General features: G+C 40.5%; 1 protein-coding gene across 2 annotated transcripts in view; it reads right to left on the bottom strand.

Annotated features, from left to right (window-relative positions):
- LMO7 (LIM domain 7) overlaps nucleotides 1-26,909 on the bottom strand; it is a 91,888-nt gene that overhangs the window by 49,961 nt on the left and 15,018 nt on the right. For both annotated transcript variants that reach the window (XM_059819823.1, XM_059819817.1), the window contains exon 2: nucleotides 23,557-23,663. The gene's annotated coding sequence lies outside the window, so the exon portion shown is untranslated. The remainder of the gene's footprint in view (nucleotides 1-23,556; nucleotides 23,664-26,909) is intronic.

Genomic DNA, 26,909 nt, shown 5'->3' with positions numbered 1-26,909 from the left:
CAGATAGCAATCTATGATTTTAAAAAAGAAAAAAAAAAAAGCTAAATCAGAGTATCCTCCCCCCATAAATGAGGGTTATCTACCAAGAAGAGGCCACGTGGTCATGCCCAAAGAGATAAGAAAAATCTGAACCCTTTTACAGGGAGAAAGAAGGGACAGAGACTCTCCCACTGATAGAAAGGAATGTGCCAGTGACAAATGCACCCTGCCCAGTGCCAAACCCTTCCCTTGGTGACGAATACTCCCGAAACCCCAACAGCTGCCAAAGGTATCTGTTTTCCATCCCTTCCTCTGTACTATAGATCTCACAAGCATAGGACTCGAACAGATTTCTGTTTAAAAAGAAGTATCAGTGGTCTCCTTTTGAACTTCCACCCACCAAGGCAGCAGTTCTACCTCCCAGATGCCCTTTGAAGGACTTGGAAGAGCCATGCCCTGGCCTGGAAGCCAGAGCGGGTCAGCGAGCTGAAGAACAAGCCCACTCCTGAGCTCCTCACCAAACTCCAGGCGCTCTATCCTGACACCGACCAGCTTCACTTACGCTTCTGAGGAGGATGTCGGAGGGTTTGAAGGATTCTCCACCCCCGCCGAGGTATGCTGCGCAGGAGACAAATGCCGGCTGTCCAACTAGCAGTGGGCTTGTGCTAAATTTCAACCTCTCTGGCCACCTACTCAAGTGCTATTAATACTGTCGTTATCGGATCTCACTGAATTCCCACAGGCTGCTGAGAATAGAAAGGCTCCAGTGGAAGACGGGGCTGCTGCATGGGTACAGAAACATGAGGACATTCCTCCAGCACTTGGATTCTTAGCAAACTGATATTCAACCCCGAGAGCCACAGTTCACTGCCAAGATTGCTGGAAATAAAATGGTCAGGTTATGGCCGCAGCATCTGAGAACGGCTTTTGGAAGTGCACCTTTCTGTTTGACTATAAAAAGCATATGTATTTTCCATAGCAACACATCCACTGGACCAAATGCCACTTACACTGTAACAGCACACACAGTCAGGTATAAAATGATGGCAGAAAGTCTTTCTCCATGCCCTGACAAAACCACTGTCTGGCAGCAAGGAGCTCTCTGGCTCCTGATGACTGAGCAGCCTGTCCCCACCCCGTGCCCTCGCCTACTAATGAAGGGGCTGAGGGGTGGAGAGGAGATGCCCATGAGGGGAAAGGTGGAGAGGGAACGCAGCCAGCCAACACCCTCCGTGGGAACACGTCCCCGTCCATCGCCTCAGAGCCCGTCCTTTCACACTACCTCTTGAGCATCATGCTTCCTTGCTGATCTCACCCATTATGCTTCCATGCCATTCTTAAATCCCTTATCAAAACAAAACCAGGCACTTCTAGAAACGTGCATCAGTCCAGCCAGGCAAGTCACCGGACACTCAAATGATCCATTTCCTCACGCTCTTTTCCAACCCCTCCCTGGGTGGTCCATCTCAGCCAGCTTCCTCACATCTCAGTCTAATCTACAGGTTCTTCCAAAGAGAAAACTAATTTTCAGCATAGTGTAGGGCAGGAGGCATACCTGTCAAATAAAAAAATAAAAATACCCCCCCCAAACAACCCTCAAAACCATCCCCGGAAGAAAAAGCCTGTGTGAAGGAGCGTGGCTGATAACCTGAGCACTCCTTGGATCTCACCTCAGGGGTGGGCAGGGGAAGAGGGATGGAGCATCCCTGCAGCAACAACTTGTATGGAAAGAAGAGACTGATAGGATACTGCAGCCTCCTGCTCAAATTTTAAGCTATAGCAAAGAAAATGAAAGTATTTATAACAATCAGTGTAGCTTTGTTGACTGGTCCCTTTTTGTGTCTTTTTCTTACTCCATTCCTAAAAACCTCTAAAAGTCAGCAGCTTCACTAATTACAGGTAATTAAACTGGGTATTTCTTCTATTGTTATGTTTGTTCCTTTCTTTCCAGGGCAAATCCAGATATTTTTTTTCCCCCAGTCAGTATTGGTTACTTTAAATTCCAGGTCTAGACTGGTACCTATGCAAAAATAAATAGCGGTATTTTATTTCTGAAAGCTACCAGTCACATGACATATACTTTGTCCATGAAGCATGAGAACATCCATTGACTTTTATGAGAAATTATAGGCTCTCTGCAAAACGAACTAGAAGCTGCAGAATTGACTCCAAGCTCACACGGAGTGTTAGGAGTTCTGAAAGGAAATCAAACAGTTTGTTCGCATTCAAGAGGATGTTCGAATTTCAGAGGCGAAATTAATTGCTTTTCAAGATAAAATCCCCACGCTTAAACACAGTAATTTAGATAGCTAGCTATCATATCGCTATATGATATTTACATTTACATTACACACCCTATAGATTTTTATAACTTCCAAAGCATTGGTCTTTAGAACTTGGAGCATATCACTTTGCTGGTTCACTCCATCTATCCTTCTTTTACCTCCCCGTTGCCCGTTTTTTTTTTTTAAACCTGTACATAATTCAGTTGACCTGGCACCAGGGTTATAGTAAATGTTACAACTTCTAACTTTTTTCTTCCTTGTACCTTCTATAAATGTTGAGATTTTACACTCTCCCCTCCCCAAAAATCAGCAGACTTGAGCTCATCCTGTTGATCATCAGGATCATCATCTATGTTAACTTCTCTTGCATTCAGTTTTGAAGATCTTTTCCCTTCATTTCCCCCCCCCCCGCCCCCAAGCTAGACCACCTTGTGTAAATTTTGTAGATTAATTTGAAGAGAAATCCATATGGAGAACACACACTTGTGTTAGCATTCTTTCCAAAAGAAACAGTTGGTAATGACAGAAGTCCCTCTGAAAAATAAGTATCAAAATAGGCAATTAAGTGCAATGCTAGAAATATACACAAAACACAAGAAGATGCAGCTGTTAACTAGCACAGAAATAGTTCAACAGCATTTTACAAAAAATTAGTCTGTATAAAGCATATTATTTGCTTTAGCTAAGCTGCAGCAACCATGGCAACTCACAGTTAGCATTTTTTCAATACTGAAATTCACTTTTCTGTTACCTGATGTCTCTTTGCCATTATTAAACTAAATATTTACAAAATTGTTGTCTTTTTTACTCCCACTCTTACATCTAACCGAAGTATTTCAACATCCCCTTTCCCAACATGCAGATACCAGAGGTAATTTTGTAGAATAGCCCTCAATACTGACTCATTTATTCCCTCTCAAGTATCGCTCAGACACCTCTGCACCAAATCAGGGTACGGATAAACAAGTTACTGCAAGGTAAGTTAGGGTAAAAAATTTTCCATCTACCAACTACTCCATAGCAACTGTCTGTGCGCACTCTCTTACCTTCAACCCCCAGGATTAATACAATTGTTCAATTTGGATAAAGTATTCAGAGGTGGTCCCTTGGAAAGAGCTAGGATTTGGCAGGTTACACCACTTTGCTTGCTCAGAGAGACAAAGAGATTTTTATAGCCTACATAATCAGAGAGGAGGAAAAAAAAACAAAACCAAACCCTCCTGCATTCAGTCTCCTCCCTTGGTCTATGCCCAGAGAAAGATTTGGTAAATGTAATTCTTTGCTGGTTTTGTGTCAAGCAAACAGGTGGTGATGTACAAGTGCCTTGTGTATAATCAAAAGAGTTTAGCACAGCTTATAACACTCAATAGCAACTTCAGAAGGTTTATTTAATTTTTCACGATGTGCATAAAAAGATAAAAAAAAAAGAACTCATGTCTATACTGTATAATTTATACCAGATATTTGGCAACAAACATATCCGCTAATAAAGAAAAAAAGATGACTGACAGTAACTTATACTGGGTATTGCTATGCTCATGCCTGTGCTAACATCGAGTTTCACCAGTCCAAATAGGTATTTAGCTGGTTGCTGTTGTTCTAACGCATACACAGAAAACAATTCAGTGCAGCGGTGACTCACTGAGAGCTGAAAGCAGAAACTACAGATGCCTTATCCATGGCCCGTAAGTGGGAGGTCAGCCAGACTTCAGTCCACTCCAGTCGCCATCTCTTCAGGGGAGCCAAGACCCGTAAGTGCCAGGTGTACGCATGAGGATGGATATATTCTCCTGAGAAGAGACAGACCTCCTGCATTTTGGGGGGTATGTGGGATATGCAGCACCTGGGAGTCACTTCAAAGATTTCTGATGGCTCATTTTTTCCCCCTAGAGCAATTCCAACATAGTGCTGGCCAAACTATTGTACAGGAGGACAGAGAATTGAGGCACTGTCTACCCCAGCCCCTCTTTTTATTCTCAACTTTTGTCGTATTGTTGAAGAACAAATACTTTAGCAGTTTAAAGGGGGATTACTAAAAGCACAGCTTTGGGGAAAGTGTCATAGAGCTAGGATTTTGGAAAGAATTTATATTTCTTTATAGAGATGGACAGAGTGAAGATGACAAAATGGAGGTATAAGGTAAGTGCGGTTTATTCCATGATAAAGATTTTGGAAACAAGTTAAAGTGATGTTGGAATTTGTCCTTAAGTAGAAATAAATCACTATTGCATGACTGCATCATTTAGTTTAGTCTCTACATTTGGAATAAAAACTTTAAAGGACTACCGGGTTTTCTCAGTAATATTTTGGCAAAATATTCCACAAGCAAATAAGCAGCACTGAAGAAATTATAATGCTTCCTTTTTGAAATTTTGCCGTATTTTCTCTGTTTCTTTGGGTTACCCTAGCAACACAGAGCACAACATCATCACTCATCACATAGAGCACAAAAGTATGAAACACAGACTGAACCTGACTTCTCTCTATTGAAGTCAGCTCTCTATTAACCTAGGTTGATGCATATATGCCCAAAAGAAGTTAGGTACACAGATACAACTGAACTTTATTATTTCCTATGTTTTCTTGATCTGCCGTCATTTGTGAAGACAAATGTAGATCCAGGAAAGAGCACTTCAACTAATGCAGAGTCAAATGTTAATCTATTCACCCTTATCAGAAAAGAATGCTAAAAGAGGATGTATTCCCTTGAACCAGCTTTCCCAGAAGACATGGTGTGAAACAGCAACACAATTTAAAACAAAACCAAGATACAAGAATCAAGTAAAATTCACAAAGTCTACTACTCTTAGCAAGTATATGACCTTTTGTTTTTGGGGAACAGACAAGATCTAAGAGGAGCAGATATTTTCCATATTTGCTACAATTCTCACCTCCCGTCCTCAGCTCCTACAACATCCACACATAAGGGAGCTACTTAAAGATGTGACTATCCTTATTCAGGTTCCTTATGGCTTCAGGTTTATTTCTGTAACATTTGAAATGACTAAATTGAGTTTGTTGCTATCAATATTGCTGTGTAAGTATTAGCTTTTTTGGGGGGGAAAGAATTTGTCCACCCCAAAGTGCTTCAGTGCTAAACAGTGCTTTAAGGCTACTTAAAGCAACCAAGTCAGAGGGTATTTTTAAACATTTGCTGAAAACATTAAGCTTTTTGGGCCAGGTTTTCTGGCCAAGTTTTTAATGTTGGAAAAATGAATGCTTCTTTACTGCAAAGTGAGAGAATGGGTAAAAGTCCAAATACTTGCTTTGCCAGAATGTTAGAAAGTCTGTGTGGGAGGCAAAAAGGGGGAAGGAGAAGAAAAAAAGAAAAAAAAAAAGAAAAAAAAAAAGTTAAGGTAGTCTGACAATATACCTCTGAAGTTGGAGAATGTACATCAATTCTAAGCATCCCAAACTACTGAAACCAAATGTGCTATTAGTCACTCGAGAGTTTCTGTTGTAAAGTTAGAGGAGTCTGAGAATAAGAACTTGAACAAAATTAATGATATGGGAAAACAATCCCAGCCAGGGAACTACAGATGATCTCACACCTCTCTTTCACTGGTACTTATGAAGTATGTAATTTGTACCATGAAACTGATGACTGAGGGGAAAAAAAAGCTTAAAACACCAATTAAGACACCACCAAAATGCTCCAACAAGCTATTACAACTAAGTCTGGTGGTAGGGAGGGAGTGGAACAAAACGATCCGATTCTGCTCCAAGTGAGGCCATGGCAATATTCCCAACATCTTTAGTAAGTGCATGAGTAAATGCTAAATTAGGAATCTTCCTTCTGACGAGAAAGAAGATACTATATGCACCAACTCTTGGAAACTACAGTTAGCCATCTGCAGAATTTCACCAACTGCCTAGCCAGATGAAGCACTAGAGAAACAGGCTCCTTAAAAACACACATGGTGGTTGTAAACTATCCTTCCCAGAAGTCAATCAAACTGCAGAGCCAGGATAAGTAACCCTTGGGCTCTGGAAGAGGCTATTCTACAAATCCTTTCCCCAACAATCCTCATCATTTCTACACAAAGACCAGGCAGTCTTTTTGCTCCAGATAAGGTTACCAGAAACCTTGAGACTCATCTAGGAATCCACAGCTTCTGAAGACTAAGGGTCTCTTGAAACCCCCGTGAATGGCAATCACTATTGCAATCAATCATTGCAAAGATTAAATTAAACTAATGGTTAAACAGCAAAGTATGTCAATGGCACCAGTTCACTATGAGGCTCAGCTTCATAAGGGACAGTACGTACACACGTTGCATTAGCGAGTGCTAAATCCAGACTTGCTACCTTGGAAGTGTCTATGGAAGCAGCCCTTTCTATGTCAAGATTTTAGCCCTATTTGATTCAGAAAACCCAACAACAGTGCTGTCACTATATTCACTGTTTTACAATTCAGCAAAAAGTCAAGACCTTATCATCCCCCAATTGAGACCGATAATCTAGACAGGATAAGAAATGCAAAGGCAGTTCGCTAAAACTAATCAGATGTTGCTCCTCTTGATTACGCTTAATTCTAGTGTAGCCTACTGAAACAAATTACAATTGGAGAAGAATCACACAGAAAGCCATCTCAGAGGTCTCATCACTAATGTACACATTTCAACAGTGAGACTCAGAATAACTTCCAAGGTCTCCCCTCCTTCTTTTCACCTCCAGGCTAACAGAGCTACAAGAAGAAATTAACTCAGTGTGCATTTATGTATGGAATAACATTTATGTATGGAGGAATAACCAGTAGCATCCTCCAATGAGGACAGAACGAATCAGTCTCTGCTGATGGTTTACAAATAGGTTGTCAAACTACAGAAAAACTCAGCTGCTCCTTGACAGGAAGGCAACCACCATAAAATAGAGGAGAAAAGAACGGGATGGAAATCGTTTCACCCTTTGACCCACAGATAGCATACATGGGGGATAACCCTGAGCATTATCATTATGTTTGGTTGCCAGATGGCAAACTGTGGTCTACGTTATCCACACAACACTGAAAATTTTTTGCAATATACTTTCACTTTCTTGCTGCATAGCATGAGATAAGTGGAGAAGGCCATGAAAAAATAGCTGGAGTGCTCTTAACATCTTATCCTCTCTACATTTCAGTGTAGATGCATTTAGTGGCCCAATTAACCTGCTAGAGTATACATTTTAAAAATAAATTTAATAGAAGTTACTGCTGTAGATGGTTTTTTTAGCAAGTGAAGGTACAAAGACATGCAACTGTCTTCATCATCCTGAAAATACATTTATGGCAGAGTAGTACAGTGTACAAGTTTTCTAAGATACTCAAAAATAGCTTATACTGCAGTGTAAGTTATGCAAGCCTCATCTTTAATAACATAAATCAGTACTATCAAAAACAGCTCATGATATAACAAATCAGCCATCTGTTTGGCGCTAATTTATTGGAAGACACTGATTCAGAACCACTGCAGTAGTCAGATATTTATTGCTCAAAGAGAAAGAAGATGAATGTGAAGTCTTCTGCCACACCGCTTTTAAAGCTCTTCGCTTGGAAAACAGCACACTGAGTACATGTAAAAGTATGCACTCCAAAATTTTCTTCAGGTAGGAAAGAATCTGTGGAAGCTTTTGCTAGGGCAAGAAATCCAGAACTGTTGCATGAACTCTGGACAGAATGTCAAGTATATAATTGTTTGAACTATTATTAAAAGTAGCATAGTTATTACTTAAGCCCCTGAAGGAAAAACCCTAAGAGACACAGGATGGGTACACAGGTCAATATATTTGAACTTTTTTGCATAATAAAGTTACCAACAAAAACCAGGCAATTCTTCAAAAAGGAAAGCCACCAGGAAAAGAAAAATAAGTTAAAAGCACAGAGGTATCATTCTTTGCAAAGAGAAAAAACAAACTCCTGTCAAAAGCACTCCCAAATTGCTTTGCTTTTTCAGTGGTGACATTGAAATTTTAGCATAGATGAATGCTGATAGCACAGAAATCAGGAGATTGGATGTGAAGTAAACAGGCCTTTTAAAATACATAAATGCACACTTAAGTTCATTCCGTGATGATTTACAATGTGTAAAATCTCAAACACACTCATTTGAGTGTCATACCAATTCCCCTCAAAAATACGTTCACTAACATGCTCATGATTCCAGAGCAACCTACAGAAATAAAAACTGTTTTGAAATTCTGCTTTCTTCAAAAAGGCTTTTATTTTTGCTAATTTTGGCTTGCACAGAGGATCCTGTGTTTCACGGGTACAACCAAGCCTTGCCAAAGTGCTTTCACAAGTTGAATACTGGCCAGGGAGTACCACCAGTGGTAAGAGACCTTTAGTCAAGCCAAAAAGCAATCCTCTATGAAAAATTAAACGTATAGTTATCCAATGAACACAATATTACAGTATTTACTCTCTTAAATAAGTATTAATTTTATTGCAGGTACAAAGATTAGAATGGACTGCAACTTGCTTTATTTAATTAGCCAACTTCTTTTTCCGCCCTCTCTCTTCCTCAAGGCTTTTCAGTTGACCACCTATATCCAGTTTGCCTTATACTCTTGTCCCTGTATCTTGCTGTGTTGACCATCAAAAAAAAGAGCCACACGCTTTCAAATTCTGGCTATAAACTAATTTCTGCTATATCCTCCACCACCAAGGAAAGTACAAGGTAATTTTTTCTAATAATTACCCACTAATTATTTTTTGCATGTAAGGATCAGGGCATTACACACTTTAATAAGCAAATGCATGCAAACCTCTACAGCTACCTTTTGTAATACCATTAAAGACTAACCTTTTAAAACTGTTACCTGCCCTCTACTTCAAAGTGTGCACTCTTTGAGGCTGACCCAGTGTTGCTGTTTGTTTTGTGAGTTGCCTGGTAGAGATGTCTGAGCAATGGAGAATGAAAACAGAATGAAAACTTCACCGGGTATCCCAAATTAGCTGAGGAGCTATCAGAAGGCTATTCTGAACGACGGCAGCGGTGACACACAGATCACCTACGGCCAAGGAACTAGAAACTGAGAAGATGCTACCCCCTCTTCATTTACAGTAAAAGCAGATTCTAGAATATTTCACAGGTAAAGATGAATCTTAATACACTTGTTTTGAAACTGAAGGGAGTCTTCATAATCAAGCATACAGCATTAACGAAGAAGTCACAGTACCAAGAGCAGAAGTAAACTGAAGTAATTAGCTGAAGTACCCTCTCATGGGTGAAGGTAGGAAAATCGTGGTTTAGTAGTTTTCTTTCACCGTTTTCACTGCTCCTTATTTCACCTTATAAGAAGCCCAGTCTCTTTCCTGTGACTACAGATGCAAAAGTAACAGGAACATGTTCCATTAAACGTTGTATGCCAAAACCTACATGCAATTAAGCTTGACCAAACAGTTTCTAGGAGCTCGAACATATTCGCTTTCCTGACAAAAATCCTGCAGACAAAAGCTCCTTCTATAAGTAAGGTACACATGCCTTTGGTACATGTCCAGCAAAAAGATTCCTTCCTCGGGAGATAAAAGCGGGCTTCTCTCTCTCCTCTGACTGATCAGACAGCAATATGCCATTTTTACATGATGGAAACCACACAAACACATTTCTGGGCAACAGGAGACAAGAAGAAGTTTCCAGTGTTCACTGCTTCCCCACCACCCCTGAACCAAGCCAATACAGAAACTTACAATTCAGGCTCCTCTTGGACCTGAAAAAAACCCCAAAAAACGTGTAGGTACGCAAATGCAAACCATTCAGCCATATGTAATGTTGTACTTCAAAGTGAGAAAATGCATTTTGGTGATTCTGACAATAACTTGCAATGCTTCTCTAATACTAGTGACCAGCTGAGATCCATTTCTCCATCATAGTTAATAAAAAATAAAGAGCTTGATTCTTTCACGTTAGCTTTGAATCAAATTTTGCTGCAATTTCTTTTGTCCTCGCTACACTGTCCTCTCACAAGTTCTGTAGAGGAAGACAGTAATTTAGGCAGAGCTCAGGTTAGATGGCTACACCAAGCAGCATGGTACACAAATTCTAAAGCTCTTGTGGAAAGGGAAAGACGGGTAAAGGAGAAAGGTGTGACGTGATGTTACTCCAGCTGTCATAGATGCCTACAACACATGTTCCAGATGCACCGTGGTGGGACAGAGCTCTGGGTCAGTGCGTGCAGTATTAGCAGAGGAGGCTGCTGGTCCCATGGCCTAGGTGTGAAGCCAAGCCAGCACACCTTACTGTGCAGACCTACCTCTGATCAAGTAAAACAAAGGGAAGCTGTGTACTACCTGAACCGGTGGATTCCTTTCTTCTTCACAGACTTCGCTACCTGGGAAAGAAGCATTCACTGTTTTTTGACCTACTTCTACATAAGTACTTTCACTTATGTGCTCATACTTGAGCTGCTTGAGGGAACCAAGCTTTTCTCTTCTATTGTCCTCATAAATTGTTATGTTCAGTTTGTATTTCTATTTAGATAGTTTTTCAAGCCATTGCACTTCTTCACTGTAGAATTCATCCTTTGGGAAAGGATATATAGTAAAGGCTAAAAAAAAAAAAAAGTGCCAAGAAGTGAACTTATTTCAGGTACTAAGTTCATTCTTAAGATTAAGATTTCCTATCTCTTCTCAGCCCTATTTCAGTTCAAATTTGAGTTCAGTGAGGATTTCACAACTGCTCAGATTACGCTCCAGTTTGAGAACGGACTTTGAATCCTCTTCGGATTCAAATTCTCCTTGGTTTTCACCTTGCCCAGCTTCCCCCGCCTTCTCTGCCCTTTCACTGCAATACCCCATCGTGTAAATACACATTCTGAGAAAACCAAGAAGCACCAGTCCTTCAGCCCACCTTTTCTCCTGATAAAACTCACACTGTCCAATAAAGGAAGAAAGTTTATCAAGCAACTATGGCAGACCCCTAACACAGCATAAGCATGGAGTACCTGCCTTAGTTTAATTTGAGGGTCTGAACCACCACAGTCTTCCAAAGCAGTGCTGGAAAGCCAGGTGACGACCTGGATGTGTCCTCTTGTGTACGCAGCCTCACGAACAGCTGAGAGCAGCTACTGTGAGCTCATCGCTCACACCATACCCAAGCAAGCAAAGCTTGGGAACGCTTACTTGGGTACCATGTTTGGTGCCATCCGTCCCTGGATTCACAGATTTAAAAATCCTATCTGATCAGTGAAAAAGAATACGGGACAGAAAATTGAAGAAGTAATTTACAAATGCAGATTTACCAAATGCACCACAGAATTTTCGTGATGAGCACCACCCTAGACTGATTACATCACCTGGATAACTGGAGATTTCTGTATAGATTATTTAATAACTAAACAAACTAGCTTGTTGAATACATTCACAAATTATTCAAACAGTATTACAGAAGACTGAATTAAACTAAGGGATTTGGTCACAGCTCAAAGAGGAAAATGTTTCAGAAAGACAAAATGTTGTTTATAAAAAGAAAAGTATCCTTTTGCAAGAGAATTTTTTTCCTCTTGAAGGAACGGAAACATTGCAATGACATGGCAAATTCTCGTAAATCACCAGTGCTAAGTGACTTTTGTATGATTTCTCAACAGCAGTCAACATTCAATACAACAGGCGAGCTCAGATTTCAAAGAATAAAACGTTCTGCACAGAGAAAGCGAGTGTTTTGAAGGACGAGTATAGCAGAGGAGTATCATTACTGATGCATCTTATTCTGCACTTATTCAGTCTGGGTGGGTGTGCCTTCTGCATAACCATCTGATGTGTGATCTTACAGTTACATTACCCATGCCAAAATCAGTAACAAAACCTCTTAAATTAACTGATCTTTTTAGAGCAAAAGTAGGTTTTAAGTACTGATGCTGAATATAGTATATGCAAATACACATGCCAGCTTATTTCAAGAGAATTTCAGCCATTCCTATGTATTATTCTTACGAAGCTTTTACTAAAATTTCAAATGGCTTGATGAAAAACCATCAAATGTTAAATTCCTAAGAATTCATAATAATATTTTCCCCTGTGGTTGCACAACCTGGTCACATACAGAATTAGTCAGATATTGGTCTGGATTAAGAGACCTACCATGATTTTATTCATCTTTTCAGATACCCCTGCATACAATGTTCCACGCTTGCTAAAGCTTAACAATGGCAGATTGCCTGATTAATTTAGCAAATCAAATTAATTGCTTCCATAAAATTTGTGTCTGATTTTTTCCTTAGTTTTGCTTCTTGGAGGAGGTTATGATAGATCTACAGGAGTTAAAAGCAGCTTTCACTGGACGTGACCTTTTCAAAACCACACACAGGAACGCCCACATGGGACCAGATCAAAAGTCTATCTAGCCCAGGATCCCATCCTCCTGTGCAACCCCCAGCGATTGCCTCAAGAAGAGCGAAAATAGAGCAGGCAAGATGCTTCTCCCTCGGGGACTTCCCAAGCTAGATGTGGTTTCCCCATAAGTAACTCTTAAGAGAGTTCACTTCTGTGAACTTCTCCACTACCCCTTGAACTTAAGTAAACTTTTATTATCCACAGCATCTGTTGAGAAGGAAGCCTACTGCCTCTTCGTTTGGTTCACTGATTATATGAAATATAAGATGGGACGCGGTGACCAGCTGAACCACTTCGTCCATGCCATCTGCTAGGGTTTTTTTGTTAATTTGTTTGTTTTAAGCTTGCTACTTTGTTCACCTCTCCTCTTCATCCATCATCTCTCTTTCAGGCTCAGGACTCCTAGCACGTTTAACTAAACCTGCAGCAGAAGCTATTCCTAGTTTTGGTCAGAGAAACATCAGTTCCATAGATTTGATTTGGGGAGGTGAAATGGGAGAGCAAGGAAAGGCAAAGTGATCAAAGTCCAAAGCTTCAGATGGTACTTAAACCACCGGCAAACTCCAGATTACCTGCAGCAGCACAGTGATGTGCAATTGTTTTTCCTATTCCTAATACTTCTTAACAATGCTTGGGTTTTGTTTCTGGGTGGGTTTTGGGCAGGATGGTAGGGGTTTTTTGGGGGTTGAGTTTTTTGTTGGTTTTGGTTTTGTTTTCTTTTTTCTTGAACTGGCACTGAACACCGAACAGATGCCTTCAAAAACCTCACACAAAACTGCTAACCCCATTACCCCAGGCCTCTGTTCCAGAACTCATGATTTTATACAGCAAATTGGAATTGTTCTGATTTTCTTGTTCTCTCTTAGGTAACCCTCATTTTTCTTCTATTTCATACATAAAAAAGAACACAGTTTCTGAAAAATTAACCTGCAAATTACTATTAAAAGCTGTTTACTACAGTAGTTGACACTGATAAGTTCGGACAGATTAGGATTAGTTTGTGGAATTGTGCAGTAATTCCCTAACTGCACAGATCTGTGATGAAAATACATTGCATCTTCAAGTCAAACTATACATAAATATACTGTGCCTTCTGTTAACTCGGGCATTTTTAGCTAATGCTTTACCAAGTACATCCCTCACCCCAGAAAATGATCACAGCTGAGAGCATCTTACAAACATCAGGTCATGAAGTTAAAAGGAATACATTACTACACCATAAATCTGACAAGCATATTTCAGCGTTTATTCACAGGGCACAAGTGGCTGTCTGTAATTCAATAGCCTTTGCAAAAGCAGAAGTATTTTGAACCTAGCATCCCTCTCCCCGCCCCAGCCAAATATTTTATCATATAATGCACTGGAATCCACGTCAGTTAATGCGTATCTGTACATACAGGGTTCAAAGGTGTGTACGTGTTTACATTTGCAGGACGTTTTTTCTAGAAGGGAAAGGAAAGAGGAAATATCATCCGCATTAGTCAACCTTCTTACTCATGTCCCAGCAATCGGCCGCAGCAGCTTTCAAAATTTTTCTTTCTGAGTCAGTTTCTGATACCGCGCTCCCTCCCCGGGCAGATGGGAGTGCGGGGAGGGTGCAGTCGATACGCCAGAGGGCAGGGCTGCCGGGAGGACTGGCTCTGCGGGAACCTCATGACATGCAAGGAGGACAAAGTCCGAGTCCTGCCCCTGGGATGGACCTAACCCTGACGATGGCAGAGTGGGGTGGGGAGCCAGGCCTGGGGGTCCTGCTGGGCTGAACGTCAACCACCAGCAGCCCCTGGTAACATCAGCCAACAGCGCCTGGGGCTGTACGAAATGGAGCACAGGCAGAAGGCTGATGGACCTGATCATCCTCCCCTTTCCTCAGAGCTTGTTACACCACGTCTATAATGCTGCCGTCTCCACTTTGGTGCCCCCCAGTACAGGACATTGGTAACTGGAGCAAGTTGAGTGGAGGCCATCAGGATGGTTGGGGCTGGAGATCCTGAGCTTGATCGTGCAGCTCATTCAGCCTAGAGAAGAGTTCTCCAGTTGGGTTTTCTTTTGTTGTTGTTGGGTTCTTTCCTTTTGTTTCTTAAAGACAACAGATCTCTATCATTTAAAAGAAACGTGAAAAGATCACACCTTTGTGTGGTTAAGTTTGGCTGCTATCTAGCACTCTTCATTCCCCACCCCTGCCCTTTCTTGTCTTCTAACCATGTGGTGAGACATGATTTCATTTAACTGGTTTCAGTGACAAGATGAAAACAATCCTGCAACCCTCCTGACATGCGCTTTATAAAAATATTTGAATTTGTTATTGCATTACCAATTAAGTTCTGTAGTACTCACAGCAGCAAACCTGTTAATGCTACTTTGAAGGATACTATGAGTGCTCCAATTAAGCACTAGTAACAATTAGAGTTGAAATCTCTGAAAGCCATGTAACAATAGTATTAATCACAGCTCAGGAATAAAAATGGCCAAAATTAGGGCTTTGTATGAAGTAGGATCCAGAACTGTCCATACACCGTTCAGCTTTACTTTCCCTATTTACAGAGTATAGTTAACAAACTCTTGTATCCATGGAAAACTTCAAGAAGTCATCTTCCCCCCTGTATTTAAATACAGGAGCTCTTCCTATTGAGCTGTCTGTCTACAGAAAAGCTAACTGAACTTCAGCAATTTAGCAGTAAAATGCAATTAAAAATAATAAGATCGTGAACTTGCACACATGTTCTGTATAACCGATATTAAGGTAACACAAGCTTATTCTTTTAAAAAGTCCTTCAACTTCCAACCTCGGACACAAGCACCTTTTTTGTACAACAAAAAAATACGCAGGTTTTCTGACTACCTTATTTCATAACTCACTGCTCCTCATCCAAATTACTTTCCTCTCTCTACTGCATTGTTTTCTAAAATGCATTTAATCCTGGGATGTTAGGGGATTGATGTGCATGCTTAAAATGAATACAAGTGCCTAAAGTTTCGATGGATTCCCATGGGAATCCTAAAAGGTTAGAGACACTTCTCTTAACACGAAGTAAAAGAGCATTGAAAAAGTATCCCAAAGGCTCTTAGTAATAATGGTTTTGTACCATGCCAAAAGTTATTCCAGACATACTTTTAAAATGTAATAGGATCAAAAATGAGGACTTTGAACAACCCAAGACCTTTCAGCAGAAAGCTACTGTAACCGCCTTTAGCAAATCTTTCACTTTTGTAGCATAACTATTTAAATTCCAATATAAGGCTATAGATCTGTGTCACTAGAGATACCTGAATTGCTCTCAATACAACTAACTCACACTAATGTAATTTTTTTCCAAATTTGTTGAGACTCCTCCTGTACACTTGTAGGTACAGGTATACAACTCCAGAAGCTTTTCATTCTTACAGCAGAATCATATCAAGAAATAGATAAATGATAAAAATCAAACACTGTCAAGAGTATAATCCCATAAAGGAAGTGTAAATTATTAACTGTTGAATTACTCAACTGAAAAAATTAACAATCTCAAACATTTCTCTTAATGACCAGAAACTTCACAGATAAAATAGAGAGATTAAAAAGCACCACACCCAACACTTTACAGACTTTACACTGAAGAGTTGGAGGTAAATGTCCTGCAGGTATGGTCCAAAGTCTGGAACATATTTTATTGCCTACAACGGTTTTACTGGAATGATTTAAAGCTTATGCAAATTAATGACATGAGCGTGAATATTTTACACTAAGCACAACAGTTTCACAAGACAGATAAAATAAACTCTATTTTCATTTTCTTTACCTCTGGGTAACTGTCATCAGCGTTAATAAAAGTTAAACATGCGAAGTGCATGACCTTGAAATTAGTTATATCCTAAACAAAATAAATAGAGCGATTTCAATGTTTAGAATACGGCTATGCCAAGAAAGATTAGCTGCTGTAAATATTGCCCATTTCTATGCAAATGCCCATTGCAAAAAGAAAATCGCCGCACTTACAAAGTCATAGGAACATTTCTAGAGTCACCCTGAAGTGAGGGTGCTTCATTTTTCCATTTCAAGGGAAGTGTCACTAGGAAACTCAGTTACCACAATAAAAGCCTATTACAACCACATGTGTAAGAAATGTTATTTCCCTGGATATAAGGAAAAAAAAAAAAGGCAAGCAGCATTCATTGTTCTAATTAAATTTTGGTTAAATGCTTTGCACCCACAAAATGCTGTCTTTTATTCCTTTCATCTCACCTTGAATTCAAAGATAGTTTCTTAGACCTTTATGTCCAAGCCTTTGGGGTGATTGACTCTTCAGTCACACAGGTATAAGCTGGAGACCTTACACAGGTGTAAGTTTTGGGCTCACTACTATTGTACTTCTTGCACCAAAGCACTTGGCTTTTATCCAGTCCACAACTTTCTATTCTACACAAAATAAAAAGGCAGGAAAGGGTGGTTCCGTGTTGTGTGTTTTGGGTGGGTGTTTTTTGGTTTTTTTTTTTTTTTTTTAAGCTGAATCAGAACTAGGTTTTTCAAATCCTTAAAATGCACATTTCTTGGAAAAAATCAGCACAGCAAATTCAGGTTCGGCTTCAACATGCACCCTTATTATAAGCATGACATTCTTGAGCAAAAAAAGATTTCAGGAAGATACAGTAACTCTGCAAATACAATAGATATGGAAGAAGACCTAAGTATTAATTCAGTATTATCAACGGCAAACACCAGTTCTGACTACCTGTCCACAAATTGACTTGCGTTCTCTTTAAGTCTCCATTTTCAGGTTATTTGACTCCTCCTCCTTTGAACAAAACATGGCAGTTCTTCTTGAAACACAAAATAGGATACAAGTCCCAAAGGAGTGTATCATCATTACACCTCAACCTTCCAGGTAAGTCTCAGGCTAGACAGTTCAAAGAGCTGAGTCTTACTGGCAAAGTAACCCTAAAAAATTCCTCAAAAGACTGAGAAGTGGTACTGCTTTCACAGTTAAAGCTCTCCAAAAACCGAATGTCTAAGAGCACTGAGAACAATCTTCCACTCAAAAAGACCATCTTTTCAGTGGTTTCTATGCAGATTGCTTTCTTCAGTGATCTATTTGGCAGTGGTAACATTCATCACATAGAACAGAAATTTCACTTTGCCTTCATTGACCTTGCAGAAGAAAGCATCCTGAGCAAACAGGAAACCCGGCATATTCCCCACGACTAGACAGGAAGGATACGAAAGTCATGAGAAACCATCAACTTGAGCAAAACCAAAATTTTTTTTAAAAATCTCCTTTCTAATTAGAAACTAAAGTCTACCGTTATTTTCCTATCAGATGAAGAACGGGAAGCTGCTAAAGGACTGAACGTAGCACTGGAAGAAGCTACGTCTGCATTCAACCCCTCTCTGCTACTGTTTCACTGCAATTTTCAGGAACCCTATTACATCTGCACATTTAGTGGCTGCACCCAAAGAGACAAGTGAGGCAATTTCATCACTGAAAGGAGGTGCTGGTGTTATTGTAATCTGAATTACGGGATAAAGAAGGTCGGTACTAGAGTATGCTTTGTGTTTGGCTTAACTTGGTGCTAGAAGGCTTCCTTTTTGTCAGCCCCTAAAAGGAGATGGGTGCTTAGTAAGGGAGAATAGTTGGGATATAGCAAGTAGTGCTTCTGTACATATGTGTAAAATAGTTTATGTTGGTATTATCGATATAATCATTCATTCTTATTTAATCATAAGAAAACCCCATGAAACGCATCCTGCTCCTGATGGATGAAGAGCTGCAGAACATGTGCTTATGACCATTATGACCATATCACTTAGGAACTATTCGATTTTATCAAGCCTTATTTTAAATGCATTTAATCTCTGAACAACTTTTTTGTGATATTTTAAATTCAGAAAGTATTACCTCTGAACTGAAATAGAGAGCCTGTCTCAAAAATTCAGCTTCTGAAATGCTCGAACACAAGGATCAACATGACAGATAACAGTTGTTACTTTTCTCCAGTTGGCTCTAGTTATGTAGAGCTTTATGCTACAGAAAGCACAGCATTCAAATTTTTCTAGGGTTGTTTTTTCCTTTAGGAAATTATGAAAAATAATTGAGCTAAAGGAGCATTAAATTGGTAAGTTAAAACTACCCAAAAGATAGAAATGCCAGGGCTAGACTGAGAGCTTCGTTACTTCATCTCAAGTATGTGCTCAATCCCCCTTCAGCAAGACTTCTCTGAGAGGGTTTTCTGTTTGCTTCATAAGATTTACACTTCATTTAGCGTACAGGATTGATAATGAACACAAGAAAAAGTACAGAGCAGCAAAAAGTTGAAGGCCTTATCCAAACACCAAGTTTTGCAAGGTGCCGAGATACTTCCAACTATCTTTGGAGACAATTTTTGAGTTTCATTCAAGACCTACTCTAATATTATTACTATTGGGTTATATTTAATAGAAGCGAAACATTTTAATTTGATTTTTTTTTTTTTTTTAAGAATGACATTAATATAGTAAAACTTCAACATCAGGACTCAGGGGCTTATGGTAGCTTTAAAAAAAGTTTGCTATTTAGGATTAAGGCAGTGAATTGTTTGAGAATTATTTTGCCTAGCTTAATATTTTCATCTATTAACCCACTATTGTTTGGATTTATCATTAGTATTTAATGGGATTCTTTAAGCGGATACCTCATTTTACAGAATTAGAATTTTTTTCAGATGGAAGAATTAATTTGCTTGAAAGACAAGACAGATTTTAATTATGCTGTCAGTCTGATTGTTCAGGCTGCCTCCTTTAAAACTAGTATTTGGGATAACAAATTCAGTCAGAATTGAAACTCTCACTTTTAATTCCATGGCATGATTTTACTAAGAACCCTTCCACAGCTGGGAACAACTGGGTGTGTCACCTCTAAAGAGCTGGGTAAGGAAGTGCTTAACATTTTTAAATAGTAACCGTGCTGACAACTGAGAGTCACTAAGCTCATATTGCATTCCTACTTTGATAGCACTAAAAGAGAATCAAATGAAACATTAAGACAACCTTGCATCAGTATAAAAACAACCCAAAACACTAAGCTGCTGGGCTTTAAAATAACATCTCCTCTGATTAAAAATAATAAAATCCTAGGGTAAAAAAATAAATCAAATATACTAAAAGAACTGAAGAGGGACACATATGCATTTACACAAATAACTAGCCATGAAACAAGAAGATATGCACATGACTGCCGAACACGGTATGTGAGGAATAAATCCATCTGGATAATCCTTACTGGAACACATGACACATTACTGTACTATACCATTGAGCAATAACTTCTGCAGATTTACAAAAAGACTGAACTATAAATCTCAGACATTAATCCACACTCCCATATTCATTGGCAGAAAAGAAACCATCCATGCCAGTATATTTTTCCATATCACCCGACAACTAATCTCATCGCTGATCTGGCAAAGCATAAAGTTCGCAAGGCTTTGAACAGCAACCAGTAATTTTAACCAGGCCTCTTCACACAAACTTCTAAACAATGAAATTTTAAGGAGCTTTTTCTTTGCAAAAAGGATAATCACATAATCACTTGGAACTGAGAGTCTGGATATTTAAGAGGATTCTTACCTCTCCTGTCCCAGATACTAGTATTAATTACAGAGGAAGGTTTCACATTATGCCTGTGCATCATCTCAGTTGCAATAAAAAACCAAAATACAAGTGAAAGTTGCGCCTTCATGACCACATAGGAAGATTCTTTCTTAGTGCAGCTTCTGGCAAGCCAAGCGTAACAGAGGGTCTTTACCTTAACTAAGGTGACACAAGAACCACATACAAATAAAGAGTTTGGTATTTCTTAAAGGCTTGACATTATTGTTGATGAGACAGAAAGATAGAGTGCTAGCAGTAAAGGTACAGTGAAAGGCAGCAAGCACACTCAGAACCCAGGTATGAGGAGAAAATAACTTTTCCTGCTGGGAAGGGAGCCTGCCCAGGTGGGCCAGGACAGCGCTCGGAGATGCCAACAGCCTGAGGGTGTATGATTTCCCACAAAGCAAGAAGGAGAAGGTACAACAGGCATCTGCCAGGCAGCAGAGACAGGAGGAACAGAGGGAACACCTCTTCATCATCCTCAGAGGGGAGGCGTTCCTCCTGCAGGACCTCCCCAGCATGAGAGGCACCAGAGCAATTGGACAAATCTACAGACGGCCAAGTGCATCAGGGACAGGGATGCAACCTCCCAGCCAGTGTCAGAGACTGGTTTTGCTCTGACATAAGATGACAACTCTCATGTCCTCCTTAGCAACAGAAGCGGAACCACCCTTTTAACGGCACCTTCTTCTTACCTATTTTCCACAGACAAGGAAAATCAGGCATTTTCTTACGCCCAGCAGTACATACATGTATCCTACCAGCGCTCCGTTCTCAGCCATCCCAGCCTGAAAAGCTGACTGTTTAAGCAACAGTTTATTTAATCTATTTTGGGTAGATAAAAAGCACATGCTAACGGTGGTGCAATAGCAGAACACAACAATACTGTAGAGGTGTCAAAATACACACTGCTTCAGGCAGATGTTAATGTTATCCCGTACAACCTATCGCAGCTGGTTAAAGATGTGGGCAATTAGCCTCAGGTGACGGCAGCAAAATGAATTTGCTTAGGAATGCTAGAAAGCCAAAAATGAAATGCAATCTTCTATAAAAATCAGCACGTAAAAAAAGTTTTCCCTCTTTGTGACAAGAAATGATTTACTTGTAATGCTGACTCCAAGGTTAACAGAGGATAACGTGAAAGCAAGATGTGAAACAGTATCCCTTTTCTGAGGCCTGGAATCCTACAAGTTTTGAAGAAATTTGCAATTCAGCTTGAATATATGAAATAAGTACTTTCTATTAAATGATAATAATAAAAAAAGTAGATCAGATGAAGTTCCTGATCAGACAACATTTCTCTCCTGACACACATATGACTCCCTCTGGAAACCCTCTGAAGACCAGCTTGCCCTCTGGGTAATCAAGTGATGCATAATTACCTTTTCAATGGAGAGAGTTATCTTCAAACAACTTATTTCCCTCATTTCTTGGAATAAAACTTCCCTCCCGTCCCTCCCCAAACTCCTAAAACATGTCAAAATGTGCTAGCATAGTTAGGTTACCACTTTACAGCGTGCTCAGATACAGAAGTTTTGAATTACTCTGTAAGCATTTTACACACACTGTGGGACTGCCATATGATACGTAATGTGTGGAAAATCAAACTTACATTGAAACAAATTAAAAGAGCATGGCTACAGGGCTGGCAGCTCTTTCGACTTTAACCCAGACTCCCTGCATCGCTGTCCATAAGAAGTGCTCAACAGTTAAATCTGGGGTTTTGAAAAACACTAATTAATCCGTTCCCAAGTAGGTATGACGTAAAACCCCCACTGCCTTATGACGATTTCAGATTCCAGCCTTACTCTCTGCTCCTGGAGCCGGGAAGGGAACCGGCAGAGCTGAAAGGACCCAAAAAAACCCCGGTTACAGACCCACTGGATGAATTTCATGGCTGACCTCACTTGGGCAACGCGGTTAACATAGGGACGAGTTGGACAACATACCTTGCACAACAGTTTGCTAACTTGGCCTCCCCAGGGTTTCAGCTTGTCACTATTGACGCTGCTGAAAACCAGCTCCCGGCAGCCTCCAACCCTTCCCAGCTATACCCTTCGAGCAAATCTCCACCAAGGTAACTTTAGCAAGGGTTTTGTGGATAATTAAAGCGCGGCAGAGGTTACCAACCCTCCAGCTTTCGGCATGACACAGGAACCAGCGGGGAGAATACCAGCGCCCTGGAAAGGCGCCAAGTCCCTAAACACCACATTAGCGAGAAATTACGTTTCGGGTATGAGTCAAAGATTGGAAAACGTGTTGCCATCTCAAGTATCAGACCTCAAAACGGTACAAACCTTCATTCTGAAACCAGGCAGAGAGTATGTCAACACGCTACTACCCGATCCACCTACAAGAGATTTCTTTCTAATTAAAGCAGTTATGTTTCATTGCACAATATTATTTTTCCCTTGTATTTACAGAAGGATAATTGCCTATTCCTCTTCGATAAACTGGTTATTTAAGACAGGCATCTATTCTTAATGTTTAACCTGACACGTTTCCAGCAAAATTCCCTAAAGCTTTTCTTTTTTTTGGAGACTTAACAATAAATTCACCCTTTGTACCAACACAAGAAAAGCAGCTAATACTGTAACAAAGGAAGATGCCCCACGATGATATTTATCCATGACACATTTATCTTAAAACACCTGTTAAGTGTTTATATAGTAAAGCTCCACCTGAATCCCTCAGAAACTAGTAGTAAAACTCATATTAGGAGACACAGCAGTCCTGAAATTTGAGAATCCACTAATTGTATTTCAGAACCAAACCACTATTTCACAGGAAAATGCTTTTCTCTGTAAAGATGACAACTACCCTTCGTGCAATTCAGTACTTGGTTTCTACTCTCACACACACACACACTCCTTGACAGGAGATATGACATTTGGTGACAAACACCTGATTAACATTCAGAGTGGCAAGACCAGTGGTCCTTTAGGAACACCGTACCCGAGTCTCAGAGCCATTCAGATAAGTATCAGAAGTACCACCTCAGCCTTTCAGATTTTACATCTGTAATCTCAAAGCGTAAAGGGAAGCGATGCTTTCAATCTCATTTAACAGTTAATTTTGCTCCAAGTTTAAAATAACCTGAACATCTTCCGTCTCATTTATTAAATGCTGTAAATATTCATTAACAATTAGTTTGCTTGTAAAGTATACTACTACTTAATTTTTTAAATTAAATTTTGTGCAATCTTATCTACCAGCCTTAACAATGCTTAAATCCTCACCACAGTACTCAGAACTGCTTGTACCAGATTAAAAGAAGAACTTTCCATAGGCAAACATTTTAAGAAAAAAAAAAAAAAAATAAAAGGACTGTGAAACAGCTTAGAGGGAGAAGGAGAGGGAAAAAACAAAACCACAAAACTCACTTGACTGTAACTCGATTGGACAAGTCCTGAAGATCTCCTGGGTGAAAAAGCTGTGCTTCTTTCAGTCCAATATTTTCGCACGCTTTCAGAAAAACATTTATATTATCCTGCGAAGAGAAGCAGAAAGCAGTTGCTTAGTTAAAAGCACTAAGCAGGTTTTGCAAGATGATTAGTGCGAGCCTTTAAATGTCAAAGTCCAGCTCATGGAAATAACACTGAAAAAGCAATCTTCTGGATCATAAACGCAGGTCGTTTCTCATGCACACAGGCAGGCTGGGTTGCGATCTCGGTGACTGAGGGGTACGTTAAAGATTACCTGGCATAAGGCAGTGGCGAGCCAGTAGGCAGCAATCTCCACTTTGATGTCAGCTCTGCTCAGCAAACAAACGCCCTCTTCCTAGCTTTGCACGACAAGCCTCACCTCTTGCCTTTAAAAATAACTCCAGCTACTGACATTCACCACCCAGAAACTCTTGGCAGGGGAGGAAGAAGAGGAGGGACGCACCGTTTCTATGCTCACAGACCGATGAGGGAATACTGCACCTGGAGTGGGGGTTTGGTTGCTGAGCAAAGCTCCGGAGAGACAGAAACCAAACCATATTCAGCTCTGCTGCTTCCTCACTTGGGGGGGGTGGTGTCTCGCCTTTGCATTCCTCCCCTTCCTCTCCACCCCCCCAGCTCACACCAATATATAACAAACTATAGGTGCGGTGTATTACAGCACCCACTCGCTGCACCTGCTGCAGATCAACCGAATAGCAAGAGCAAGGTTAAAAACAAAATAAAATAATCCAACGATATAAAGAGGGATTATACAACTTGTGATCTCTTTCCACTTCATAAACAATAGGCAAGAAATTCCTTCTCGTTAAGGCGGAATGCTATCAACAACAAAAGAATGTGCCCTCTTGCGCGCTTGCTCCCTTCAGCTGGAAGCCACAGGAAAAGGTACGCAGAGTTACTTAATTCATAAGCTACGCACAGCCCTGTCATTCGAAGGCTTTGTAAGTCAAGGTACTGGTATCAGAGTTTCACAGTATGGAAAAGCAATTTAATAGACTTTAAACTCTTTTTTGTTGGTTTTTTTTTGACACATACTCACTGGAGGTAACAATTACTCCATCATTTAAAAATCATTAGAAAAAAATCCACAAAGAAAACAACAACTGCTTTTAATACATACTTTAAAAAGTAAAACAAACCCAAGAATCCCCACAACCTTCTGTTTTGAAGGTCTCTAGGATGCTAGTATTTCTTATCAGTTTGTAAACATGGCTTCATTCAAGGAAAATATTTGAACAAGGTATTCCCCATGCAGGCTGCGTGTTCCGTATTGCCGCATCCGAAAGATCCCAAGTGTCTCGCACTGTGAAGGCTATGCCCCAAAGCCTGACGTGCGATGTGCCACAGTGGGGGCCGTTTGGCTGCGGGGGGACGTGACACGACAACAATGATGGGGACACGATATGGTGGCAGATGAGCGAAGGGGGCTGGGAAGGACAGAGAACAGACAACCTCACCTCCGCACCCGCTCCTGCACAAGTGGCCAAGGTAGAGCTTCATGCTGGGGATGCAACCTCGGGAGGGGCGTTTACTTTTTCTTTCCATGCAATGCCCCTTTTTCCTTCCCATGCAATCAAGGGAAAGCGGGCTAGATGTGTCAGTTTTATTCAGTTAATATTTGAGTGTCACATTAGCACCAAAACACCAAGGACTTGAAAAGGCATCATTTCTTCTGCATGCAAGAGGCCGCAGGTTAAAGTCCCATTGCGAGAAGAGGAACTACTTGTTAAACAACAAAACACGTCCAATTATCAGGTCAGCGTTCAGAGGTCTGGAAAGTCCAAGAAACAGGCAGGTAAGGAAAAGGAAGAAAGCAACAGAGCAGAAGGAACAAGTAGCAGCAAGGTAATGAACAGAACTGACACCAACACCAAGGCAACATGCCCCGATCGGTGACCAGTTGCCAAGAAGAGTAAACTCCCAAACCGATGGGTTACGTCAACTGAACTATGGAGAATGAGCACATTGTGCAGGTAAACAAGGAAGAAGAGTCAGAGATTTAAAGAAATGGATGCTGCCTACACCCTGAGCACAATGAAAACAAAGCAGAGGAGTTGCTCATCAGTGGCTGCTTGGCTGCACAACCACCAAACTGTTGGCACACGAGAGAACAGAATTTTTTAAGGTGTCGCAGCAGTTAAACCTATCAAACATCAGCCCTCTGACAAATAACACTTACAGCCCCCAAGAACATCCTCACTGACATGAGTCAAGACAGAATCACAGAATCATTAAGGTTGGAAAAGACCTGTAAGATCATCGAGTCCAACCAAGACCTTCAGAAATGGGTCAGAGGCAGGGGGAGATAACGCGGGAGGCAGAACACAGCTAGTCACGGCACTCGCTGGCGTGCAGGATAAAACATGGTTCAGAATCTGCCTTCCCCCAGCTCCCAAGCCAGCAGTGTGATCATGCCCACCATCTCGCAGGTGACTGCCCCAACACCAGCCCTCCTCCTGTCAGGGCCTGAAATTCACCCCCAGAGCATCAAGAGAGGTTACCCAAAAGGCTCTTGCTCAGGTTTCAGTATTGACACAAAAAGGTATAATTTCAACAAATCAGCACTTCTAAATAGTGTCCTTGCCAAGTTATTCTTGACCATCCCTAATCATCGTAGTAAATCACTGAAGCTACAGGTCTCAAAATAGCTAGCAACCATTTTAAACTCTACCAGAATAATGAACCTGAAAATGAATTTTAAATAGCATCACAGAAATAAGCAGGGGAAAAAAAAATGACAAGCTATCAACCTTGCAATTAGATTTAGCATTAGAAATGTGAACAGGAACATTGTTCAGTGATTAATGCGCTCAAATATAGAAGCCATCATGCCACTCCTTTTACCAATGTAACTGTACTTTAATAAGACTAATGGTCGTTACCACTTCAGCTCCAAAGGGTATACTGCAATCTGAATCTCATCGTACTCTACAAAAAGGATTCTTTAAACATGCAGAACTCAAAAGCCTGGAGAACAGCAACACACCATACCTGTCTCCTGGTGACCCCAAGTCACCCAAGAAGCATGCTTGAGAAAAAAAGAGTTTCATGCCTGTGCCCACAACCCCCCTCTGCCACTGAGGTCTTCCCAATCTCTGTAAACAAGGGCAGGCCATTCTTTATTTAAGAAAGATTCAAATTAGCAGAGTTGCAGAGAAAGAGGAATATGATGAGGAAAAGATAAGGACCTATATAAGGAGAACAGGAGAACTTGGTTCCGTTAAGCCAATAAAACGGAGCATGAGAGACAATACTGCTGCCAACTACCAGCACCAGAATGGGAGAGAAGA

The sequence above is a fragment of the Gavia stellata genome, chromosome 1, assembly GCF_030936135.1.
Source record: "Gavia stellata isolate bGavSte3 chromosome 1, bGavSte3.hap2, whole genome shotgun sequence".
NCBI classification, from domain to species: Eukaryota; Metazoa; Chordata; class Aves; order Gaviiformes; family Gaviidae; genus Gavia; species Gavia stellata.
This window is presented reverse-complemented; position numbering and strand designations above follow the sequence as displayed.